Here is a 12135-nt window from a genome sequence, read left to right on the forward strand (position 1 = left end):
AAACATTATTTTATGAAAATGGGACTGTCATTTGCATTTGTAAAAAGATTTTCCAGAATTTTAACACTTCTTTCCCTGTTTTTTAATCAGTTTTCAAGTGAAGCCAATAATGGTGTCAATAATGGTGTCAATAATAGTGTCAAAAATCAACCCATTATTATAAATATTTCATGAGAATTTGTCACGGGCTGGCCAGAATGTGAAGAAGGGTTATGACCAGAAACACTGCCTATTCATGTCCTCCAGAGATGCTGTCTGAATCGTTGACGTACTCCAGCACTTTGAGTTTTACTCAAGATTCCAGTGTCTGCAGTTCCTTGTGTCTCCTTTTGGCCATATCAGAATTGGCAAAAATGACGAGAAATTAAGTTTTGGACCAAATGCCATGCTCACTTCACGATGATCTGAAATTCAACAAAGATCAGCTAAACCTCCAAGTTCGAATGAAAAGTAGTAGCATCTTCATGAGATCATAAAGCGGCCTTTTCACGGGGCGAGTTGACGCAAGATGTCACCAGAGTGAAGAGGTCGTGGTCCAGCACGAGTCTCGCACGATATAACGGCAGTAGATAAAGAGTTCCCACGGTACTCGGCATTTCTGCTATTTGCGCGAGTGACTTGTCCGTTTCCCGACCTTTCCCGTTAAATCTTGAATGAACATCGTGAACTACACGTGACACAAATTTCACACACTATATGTATCCTCCCTTGGTTGAATTTGGCTCATTTGGAGACATATTTTACTGTGTATGTGGGAGACACAGATGGACTGAGCACAGTACCTCGGTCTTACTGTGTGTGGGAGAGGGGGAGAAAGAGACGTACACTCACAGAGGCAGAGTCTCTCAGCCTGTGTAAGAGGGAGGGAGAGAGAGAGAGAGGCACACACAAGGTGGATGTGAAATCTCACCTGCCTGTTTCAGTGACAGACATCCGCCGTCAGTAAATGAAGACACCCCCATCTGTCTCCCCCTCCTCTCCCTCGACTCCCCCACCTTTCTCTCCCAACTCCAGTCCCGTCCCGACCCCCTGGGAAACTGAATAGAGCAACAGTCAACTGCTGCCTGTGCGCTGATATGACAATAAAGGCTACTTTACTTTACTGAGTTAAAGAGTTCCCACGGTAGACTGTAAAACTGGGACCCTGGTTCTGGACTCCCCCAACCCTTCTTCAGACAGCCTAATCGGAATTGAGTCTGAAGATGTGTCTCGTCCCGAAACATCAGCTTTTTTTCTCCAGAGATGCTGCTTGACTCGCTGAGTTACTCCAGCTTTTTGTGTCTGTCTTCGGTTTAAACCAGCATGTACAGTTCACTCCTTACACGGGTCTCTGTACAACATTGATTGGTAGCGTTCCGGACCCCTGGACCCGAGGACTCCGACCTGTATCTCTCAAAGAAGTACATGTGAAAAATTTCTCACGGACCATAAAAATGCGTAACCTTTCAGTAAAGTCCCTTTTAAAGTCCCTTTTAAAGATTATAGTTATTTTCTTGAATCTCATTACCATAACTCATGAATAAGTTGATGTCCATATGCGGATGCAAATCTTTATTTTTATTTATTTTTTAAATTCAATCCCACATAAGATAATTTTTACTCACCTTCTGTCCCCTCTGTCCAGCTTCCGGGTTCACCGTTCGCAGGAGTTCCCACGGTACACGCAAGAGTTATTACGGATATCGCACTGGCCACTACGTTCATATAATGTTGCAATACTCAACCACAAGTGTACAAGTCACTCTTGGAGAAATTCAAACTTTCTTGAATTTTCTCCCGAGTGACCAAGTTACACGATGACCTGCCGTTAGCGCTACGGTGGTCCACGGTGGTCCACGAATGCCGTACTGTTACCGCACGAGGTTCCCACGATGTTAAACTCGGGTTAACTCTTGCGTCAAGTCGCCCCGTGAAAAGGCCGCTTTAGACCTAGGAGCAGAGTCAGGCCTTTTGGCCCCTTTGCTCCACCATTTGATCATACATTGCTCTCAACCCCATTCTCCTGCCTTCTCCCTGTATCCTTTGATGCTCTAGTGTTGAAAAAAACTATCACTCACTCTCACCCACTTTCCAAACTCAACTTCCTGCATACCCAATCCTCTGCACATCTTCTCTTTACAAAAAAAAATTTTCCTGTCCGAAATCTCACTTCTACCTTATGGCAGGTCTTTAGACTTTAGAGATACAGTGTGTTAACAGGCCCTTCGGCCCACCGAGTCCACGCCAACCAGTGATCACCCGTACACTAGCACTATCTTACACATTAGGGCCAATTTACAGAAGCGAATTAACCTACAAACTTGTACATCCTATGTGGGAGGAAACCGGAGCACCCAAAGAAAACCCACCTGGTCACGGAGAATGTACAAACTCTGTACAGACAGCAACCATAGTCAGGATGGAACCCGGGTCTCTGGCGCCGTTAAGGCAGCAAATCTACTGCCGCGCCACTATGCCGTCCAGTGTTGTTGTTCTCCATCTGTGGAAAATAGTCCAAGGTGGTTCATGCCCTGACATTATAGACTTTTGTTTGCATGTCTGATTCAGATCACTCAGGATTCGGTGTTTCCTAATTGGAAAATGTAAGGGTCATTGTCTGAAATTCTAGTTGGCTTAATAGCATTTTAACTGCAGATCCTGGCATTGAGTACCCTTTGATTTACTAGGCTGCAGAGACAAACCTGTAAGATGAGCTGGTCATCCATATCAATGTGAAGCACAGTTTATTTCATATACAGATTCACAGAACTGCAAGGTATTAATTACCCAGTGTGCAGAAGGAAAATTTAATTTTAGATTTAAGGACCAGAAAATAGAAGCCATCTTAAACATGGTAAATACTGTAGCTACTTATTAAAAATACAAATTTACAAATCTAATTGTCACATTCCAAATAGATTAGTCAACAGTCTGAATCACATTTAGTCCGTTTGAAGTTTGGATGGATTTCTTAGTGATCACCCCATTATCTGCATCGCAGAACTAACACTTCCATATTTATGTTAAAACATTTGCAGTTCAATTTTAAAATAACCGTGGCAGAATTTAAGAATTGACTAATGTGCAGCTTGTGTCCAGTTGAACCCCGTATTTCACACTCTCATCGCCAACATCAACCTCGGCAAGGCCACCAGCATAATCAAGCATCAGTCGTAACCCGGTCACTCCCTCTTCTCCCCTCTCCCACCAGGCAAGAGGCGCAGAAGTGTGAAAACACACACCTCCAGATTCAGGGACAGTTTCTTTCCAGCCGTTGTCAGGCAACTGAACCATCCTCTCACCAGCTAGAGAGCGCTCCTGGTCGACTATCTACCTCATTGAGAACCCTCGGACTATCTTTAAGTGGACTTTACCTTGCACTAAACTTTAGTGTATTTTTCATACATCTAATACACTGTGGACAGCTCGACTGTGGTCATGTATAATCTTTCTGCTGACAGGTTAGCACGCAGCAAAAAAGCTTCTCACTACCTCAGTACATTCACATTTATTAACAGTAATACTGTTAGTTATTAACAGTAAATAAACTAAACTGTTATTTAGTTTCATGGGGAAACACTGACAAATATCAGCAAATCTGTTTTTTCGCTACAGATTACGTAAGCTATGATATCAACGTTAGAGTGGGAACATCCAAGTCCCTACAATGCATTTCAATGGCACGCTGTTGATGAAGTAGGCACAGTGTAAAATCAGTAAATTGATAAATGACTCCATTTGCAAAGCTGAAAACTTGAGAAAGGTCAAGTCACAACTGTGAGAGGGGAGACAATTCCATTACATCACGCTGCTGGGCAGAATACTTACAATATTTCTCCAAATTGGAAAATAAATCAATTTGACTGAGCATTTTTAAAACCCTCCATTATGCAAAAACTCTATCATTATTTCCAATCGATTCATCACTGTAATTCCAGTTTGTGCTTATTTTAATACAAGAGCCTGATTGCATTGCATGAGAAATATAGATTGTGATTTGATTGTGTTGGTGTTGTAGAGAATGAGGCTACATGCAAACTGAAGAACACTTAATCTTCCGCTTGGGTAGCTTACAACCAAATGGTATGAATGTTCAATTCTCCAATTTTAGCTAACTGCTTAATAACCCCCCCCCCGAGGACTGAAGGGTCCCGACCCTAAACGTTAATTGCCTATGTTCCCCAGAGATGCTGCCTGATCTGCAGAACGACTCCAGCATTTCGTGTCTCCTCCCGCATGAGCTAAGAGTCGGCCATTCTAAATTAATTTTCAAGAGGATGACCCCATTAACATTAGCAGGATTTAAACCTTTGCTCAAGAGATGGAAACTTAATATTTGAGCCAATCGTAGTATTCAGTCCATTAAAATTTGGAGTTCTTCAAAATGGTTATTGCCCATTGCTCTTAGAGTGAAATTTCTATAGCCAGGCCTCACAGCTAATAGTTATTCCAATATATATTTCTCCATATCTACATACATATACATACATACATACATACATATACATATACATACATGTACACACACACATACATATATCCAATATATGTGGCTAAAGATGAGTCTCTCCATTTAGAGTTCTCTGCCACAGAAGGTAGTTGAGGCCAGTTCATTGGCTATATTTAAGAGGGAGTTAGATGTGGCCCTTGTGGCTAAAGGGATCAGGGGGTATGGAGAGAAGGCAGGGATGGGATACTGAGTTGGATGATCAGCCATGATCATATCGAATGGCGGTGCAGGCTCGAAGGGCCGAATGGCCTACTCCTGCACCTATTTTCTATGTTTCTATGTTTCTATGTAGATGCATCAAGGATCTAATGTGAAGCAAGTTCACATTGGCTATGCATTTTGACAAATAGACCAAATATACATAATTCGAGACCAGTGGTTAATGCAATCTAAAAAGAGCTCAAAGGAAAAGTTATTTAAAACTGCGGGAATTGAATATTCCAATTAAAAAATTTAAATGATCTGAGTTGACCGGACTAATCAGAAACATTTGTTTAACTGCAGCAATTAATTAACCTGAAAAATGCACCTCTGCAGAACAGACCCCAAATCAGCAGTTTTTAGAAAGGTACAATTAGCCTGTTATCCTGGTAAAAGGCAATTCCATTAGCCTGTTATCCTGGTTCATCCCTCACGGCTGTCGAATAGATGATACCTTTCATTGTGATGGAGAATTTCAGAGCAATTAATTTATGAGTGAAACTGGTAATGCTTAATAGCTCTCCTTACCATATCAGTAGAGGAACCTTGTACAATTATTTGAGGAGGAATTCTCTAAAAAAAGACATATAGTGCTGGCATAATTGAGTGGATCTGGCAGCATCTCTGGAGAACATGGATAGGTGACAATTCAGGTTGAGACCCTTCTTCAGACTGATACAAAAGGGTAGACACAAAATGCTGGAGTAACTCAGCGGGTCAGCCAGCATCTCTGGAGAGAAGGAATGGGTGATGTTTCAGGTCGCGACCCTTCTTCAGATTCTTCTTCTTCTTGCGTATGGCGTGCACAACCTAAAGTTGTAGGACAACTTGTTCTATTTGATCTTATTTGATTGTGCACGCCAGGTTGATTGCATTCATTGAAACAGGGTGGACCACGTGAAGGTCGCAATCTTCCACCCCTTCTTCAGACTGATGTCAGGGGGGTGGGCGGGACAGAGATAGACTGTAGTTGGAGACCGTAAGACTGGTGGGAAAACTGGGAAGTGGGAGGGGATGGAGAGAAAGGGAAAGTAAGGGCTATTTGAAGTTAGTGAAGTCAATGTTCATACTGCTGGGGTATAAGCTTCCCAAGCATAATATGAGGTGCTGTTCCTCCAATTTGCGCTGGGCCTCACTCTGACAATGGAGGTAGCCCAGGGCAGAAAGGTCAGATTGGGAATGGGAGGGGGAGTTAAAGTGCTGAGCAACTGGGAGATCAGGGAGGTTTTAAGGCAAACTGAGCGGAGGTGTTCGGCGAAACGATCATCGAGCCTCCGCTCTGTCTCACCGATGTACAGGAGTTGACACATGGAACAGCGGATACAGTAGATGAGGTTGGAGGAGGTGCAAGTGAACTCTGCCTCACCTGAAAGGTATGTTGGGGTCCTTGGATGGAGACGAGGTGGGAGGTAAAGGGACAAGTGTTGCATCTCCTGCGGTTGCAGGGGAATGTACCTGGGGAGGGGTGGGAAGGGACGAGTTGACCAGGGAGTTGCGGAGGGAAAGGTTTCTGCGGAAAACAGAAAGGGGTGGAGATGCGAAGTTCCCAGTTCTCCCACCAGTCTTACTGTCTCCGACTACATTCTATCTCTCTCCCATCCACTCCCGACATCAGTCTGAAGAAGAGTCTCGACCCGAAACGTCACCCATTCCTTCTCTCCAGAGATGCTGCCTGCCCCGCTGAGTTACTCCAGCATTTTGTGTCTACCTTCGATTTAAACCAGCATCTGCAGTTCTTTCCTGATACAAAAGGGTCCTGACCTGAGACATTACAGAGTGATGGAGGGGTGATGTTTCATCACAAATATCTCAGTAGGGTAGATACCAATGTCTACCAGCTGAAGACTACAGCAAAAGCAGATAAAACAATGCTGTATCCATTCAGGAGTAAATGAATAAATGATCTAACTGAATGGTTGAACATAGTTGAGAGATCGAGTGGTCACTGGCCCCACCCGCCACTGTGAAATATTAATATCAAAACTTCATCATCTCTACTTGTTGGTCTCCTGGGACAGTGAGATGCCCGTCAGGGAATTTTGCCGACCGGCTCGTTCGGAGTACATGCTGACGGATACACAAAAATTTGATGCAGCAAACGCCAACGCTCTGTGGGGATGAACCACATCTAGGGTCCTTCCACTGCTGATCATTGAGGGGCTGCGTCGGGTGGGGACGAGGGAAGGGTTATCACCCCATAAGTGGCAAGGGTGTTTTGTTTAAAGATAGGTGTTAACACTACTGAGTATGTGACAGTCTGAAGAAGGGTTCCGACCCAAAACGTCATCTGTTCCTTTTCTCCAGAGAAGCTGCCTGACCCGCTGAGTTGCTCCAGCACTTTGTGTCTATCTTGAGAATGACCCTTTAGAATATATTGACAATGAGAATATGTGAAGAGTTTTTGCACTGTTCTCGGTTTGTATATATGTTTTATTCGAGTCAGAGTGATACAAAGTGTGGAAACAGGCCCTTTGGCCCAACTTGCCCACATTGGCAAGCATGTCCCAGCTACACTGGTCCCACCTGCCAGCATTTGGTCCATGTTCCTCCAAATTATTCTGAATAATGTTGAATTTTGAAAAAAAAAAAAAAATTTCTATCTTCGGATGCCTCAGCAACAATTGTCACTAGAAGGTCAGAAATGATCAAAGAGCTTGATCGTTTTTGCCTGCAATCAGAAATTCCTTTATTATTTTGTGTTGTGGGAAAAGTAAATACAGAGTTATTCACTTGCAAATTCTCAGCTGTCTGCCACAGTTTGTGGACACCAAAGCCCTTTGGGCTTTTACAATTTTGTGCTCTATGTTCCTTTTCTGAAATGGTTGGCATCCACTGGAAAAATAAAATCAGTGGGATTTTCTGCTGTAAGGGAAACCAGGGCCAATTCAAAAGGACTATACCAATTAACCAGACGAATCGCAGCAGTCTGTTCAATAAGGCCCATTGACTCGACTTAACCAGATCATAGCATCCAAAAACTCTTCATGAGATATAAACCATGACAGTCCAGTTACAGTATTCCTGGCTGATGACTTCACAAATTGCGAAAATGTGCGATGAAAAATCAAAGCTCGCAATTTTAACCAGACAATTTCAATACTGGATTTGGGCAAACTTTGGTACTGCAATAATTTTCAGTACCTTAAATAAAATATAGATGGCAGAATCACATTAAGGTTAGAAAAGGACATTTGGCTGAAAGTGAAAGGAACCTCTGCACATGTGATCACTTACCACTGCATTTGATCATAATTCCAAGGATTCTTTTTTTCAGTTGTTTACAACAATCAAAAGACATTTGGACAGGTACATGGACAAGAAAGATTTAGAGGGATATGGGCCAAACGCGGGCAGTTGGGACTCGTGTAGATGGAGGAATCTTGGTTGGCATGGGCAAGTTGGGCCTGTTTCCATGCTGTATCACTATGATTTATCCTCTTTGGAAGCACACCACATTTGTGGAGAATTTCCTTGATATTTTAGAGATGGTTTAGAAACAGAGATGGAAACGGGTCCTTCGGCCCATTGAGTCCACACCAACCATTGATCACCTATTTGCCTTCGTTCTATGTTATTCAACTTTCTCATCCACTCCCTACACACGAGGGGCAATTTACAGAGGCCAATTAACGTACAAACCTGTACATGTTTGGGATGTGGAAGGAAACCAGAGTGCTCGAAGAAAACCCACGCAGTCACAGGGAAAACGTGCAAACTCCACACAGACAGCACCTGAGGTCAGAATCTAAGCCAGGTCTCTGGCGCCGTGAGAAAACAGTTCTACCAGTTCTGCCTCTGTGCTGCCCTGAAATGTGCCTTTTACAAACTCAAACTTATTTACCACCCACCGTGACTCATCACTGCCTATGTCAATATGTCACTACTGGCTGCATGTCAATAATCTGGTTCATTCTGCTGCCTTGAAGCTTTGAGTAGGGGAGTGAAGAAAAGTACAGGGCCAAACATGTCACTCAATCAGAAAAGCATACACAGGAGATCAAAATGGAGGAAGCGCAATAAAAAAAATCTCCTCAGTGACCAAGTCGCATTAATGAATTGGACATCAGACTGTATTGAAAAAGCGAACATTGAATCTACAAGAAATTCTCAACCAGTGTTATTATGGCATAACCTTGTCCGTGAAGGAATGAGCAGTAAAGGACTGGACTGACATATTTTTTTCTTTTTAATGTTTTATTTCACATGAAGTTGCTGTATTAGAATGGTTTAGTTTAGAGATACAGCGTGGAGATAGGCTTTGGCCAACTGAGTCCGTGCCGACCAGCGATCCTGGCACACTAAGACTGTCCCACACACTAGGGGCAATTTACGATTATACCAAGATAATTAGCCCACAAACCTGTACGTCTTTGGGGGTGGGAGGAAACCAGAGCTCCCGGAGAAAACTCAAGCAGGTCACGGGGAGAACGTACAAACTCCGCAGAAACAGCACCCGTAGTCAGGATCGAACCCGGATCCCTGCCGCTGTAAGGCAGCAACTACCACTGCGCCATCGTAGGTTAACTGGCCTCTGTAAATCTACCAATTCACGTTCGATTTTTACAAGGCAATAATTAGAAAGAGTCCTTTGATGTGTTTAGATACCGTGGGAAGGCAGAGCCACTTGTCCAGCCACATACAGGAGCACTTGGATGGATGCGAGGAATCTGAGATCTATAAACAGAAAATTCCACGGCATCATCAGACAAGAGAGAAATGTTATTAATCTTTAAATCAGAATTAGGCTTCAATTTTTAATCTGATTTAAAAGTTCTGATATTTTGACCATTAGAATAAAGGGATTAATTCACTGAAGGTCAAATGTATTGCAATGAGCTTCGCAAAACCAGAGACAATTTCAATGCTGATACTTTAAATTTCATGCTCTCTCACGGACGCCTGCTTTCCATATTCATGAGGCACCAAGTGGACCTCATCAGAAGGTGGCATAATTAATGAGGCCGGGAGAAAGCAGAGGCGGGGGAGTGCTGAACATTGAAAACACGACTCATCGGAGAATTAAAAGATAACACACGATCCTGATCTAAAGCCAACGGCATGGCAATTGTCAGCTTGCCACCTTCAGTGAACAATTTTGGAATTTATGAGGAATTAAATCATTCAAGAGCACCCGTGGAGGGTCGCACTATTAATAATAATCCTTAAAACATGTGGAGTTGCATTGAACAAATCTATTCCAATTTATAGATGGGGTGACACGGTGGCACAGCAGTCGAGTTGCTGCCTTGCAGCGCCAGTGGGCGGGGTTTGATCCTGACCACAGGTGCTGTCTGTGGGGAGTTTGTATGTTCTCCCGATAACCGTGAGGGTTTGCCCCGGATATTCCGGTTTCCTCAAACACTCTAAAGACGTACAGGTTTGTAGGTTAATTGGCTATGGTATAGATTGTAAATTATCCCTGGTGTGTAGCATAGAGCTAGTGTACGGTGATCGCTGGTCAGCGCTGACTCAGTGAGCAGAATGGCCGGTTTCCACACTGTATCGCTAAACTAAACTAATTGCTGGTGGATTTGAATAAGGAGTTAAATGGGGAGTTAAGACTTTTTCTTCGCACCTTCTCTTTGAAAAACATTTATAAATTCTTGATTCTTAGAATAAATTTAACGCTGCTAATTAAATTTTCAGTTGTTTGGATAATAGAACTCGACAGGCATCGAGACTAAAATTCTGTTGCTACATTAGAGCTAGCCAACAGACAGCATAGGTGGCATGATCAGTGTGGCAATCCATCTGACTCTAATTAGGCCATTATAATTAATGCAATCCTCAAAGGAATCCATTTTTATATTCGAGCTCATGGTTTATTAAACACATCAGAAAATTGTACTGCATGTAAATTTTTTTTAAAGTCATAAATCTGCTTATGTTTTAAATCGTACAGCAAAGATATTTTCATGGGATTTGCTATGCTACTTCCAGGTGCAGGTTTGTAGGTTAATTGGCTTCTGTACATTATAAATTGCTGGTATGTTATAATGTACACTGGTGTTAGTGCATGGGCGTGATCGCTGGTCGACGCGGAGTCAGTGGGCCAAAGGGTCGGTTTCCGCACTGTATCTCTAAAGTCTACTGTATCCGCTGTTCCAGGTTTGGACTCCTATATATCGACGAGACCAAGCGCAGGCTCGGCAATCGTTTCGCTGAACACCTCCACTCAGTCAGCCTAAACCTACCCGATCTCCCGGTTGCTAAACACCTTAACTCCCCTTTCCATTCCCACACTGACCTTTCTGTCCTGGGCCTCCTCCATTGTCAGAGTGAGGCCCAGTGCAAATTGGAGGAACAGCACCTATTTCTCTTGGACAGCTTACATCCCAGCAGTATGAACATTGACTTCTCTAACTTCAAGTAACCCTTGCTTGCCCTTTCTCGTCATCCCTCCCCCTTCCCCTTCCCAGTTCTCCGACCAGTCTGACTGTCTTTGACTACATTTGATCTGTTAGCTTTGATGTTTTCTCACAGCAAACAATGATCTATTCTACATTTTCCTTAATCACCATCCCCTTTGTCATGTTTTCACACTTTCTTATCTATGTATCTCCTGCTCTCCTGACGTCAGTCTGAAGAAGGGTCTCGACCTGAAGCGTCACCCATTCCTTCTCTCCAGAGATGCTGCCTGTCCCGCTGAGTTAAGGGCCTGTCCAACTTGGGCGTCATTTGCGCGTCATATACGCAACATCTTCGTGACGTGCACGTGATGCACGCATGGCGAGCATTACGCGCGCATGGTGCGTGGCGACATAGGCCGTGGTACGCTGTCGCACCCAGGATTTTGGGATTCACAAAATCATCGCACGCCACCTGCGAGACGCACAAATGACGTAGAAGTGGGACAAGCCCTTTAGTCCAGCATTTGTCGATCTCTAAAGGTCCAAAGTACCCGTTGTAAGGCTTGAGCTTTGTGTGATATTCCAGGTTGCTAAGTGGGACAAAGTGGTTGATGTGTTTAAAAAAAAAGCAATTTTTTAAGAACCTATTTACCACTCAATCTCCATGCTCAAAATTTGCCGGTTTCAAGGCTGTATTAACAACAAAAATCCCCCATGAATGCATTAACAAATTATAGCTTGTTTATGGAGTTCACCTTCACAGGAAACATTAAACCATCGCTCTGTTCATATGTGCACCATTTTCAAGATGAGCACAGTCATTTCTGCATGGAGTGTAGCCAAGGTGGATTCTTAGAGTTAAACCCAAGGATAAAACCATGCAGGGAAGCAGCAGGGAGAAGAGAAAACAGCAGAACCATTTTCCTGGAGTAATAGATTCTGCTGTCCTTAAATGAATGTATACTCACAATTTTTTATTGGTTCTGATGCAGTAAATGTCAGTGACATTATGATTGCTGGATGCAGTTCACAGTCCAACAAGCATTATTATTCAGAGCAGAAACAATACAATATATCCTTCCAATAAGAAAAGTT

General features: G+C 43.2%; 1 protein-coding gene across 4 annotated transcripts in view; it reads right to left on the reverse strand.

The window, feature by feature from the left end:
* The window catches only part of LOC116988463 (hippocalcin-like protein 1), a 116391-nt gene that overhangs the window by 40000 nt on the left and 64256 nt on the right, over nt 1-12135 (reverse strand). Inside the window, exon 3 of one of the 4 annotated variants that reach the window (XM_033045183.1) lies at nt 9296-9364. The exons of the other annotated variants lie outside the window; for them this stretch is intronic. The gene's annotated coding sequence lies outside the window, so the exon portion shown is untranslated. The remainder of the gene's footprint in view (nt 1-9295; nt 9365-12135) is intronic. 4 annotated transcript variants of the gene reach the window in all.

Source organism: Amblyraja radiata, chromosome 27 (genome assembly GCF_010909765.2).
Source record: "Amblyraja radiata isolate CabotCenter1 chromosome 27, sAmbRad1.1.pri, whole genome shotgun sequence".
Taxonomy (NCBI): domain Eukaryota; kingdom Metazoa; phylum Chordata; class Chondrichthyes; order Rajiformes; family Rajidae; genus Amblyraja; species Amblyraja radiata.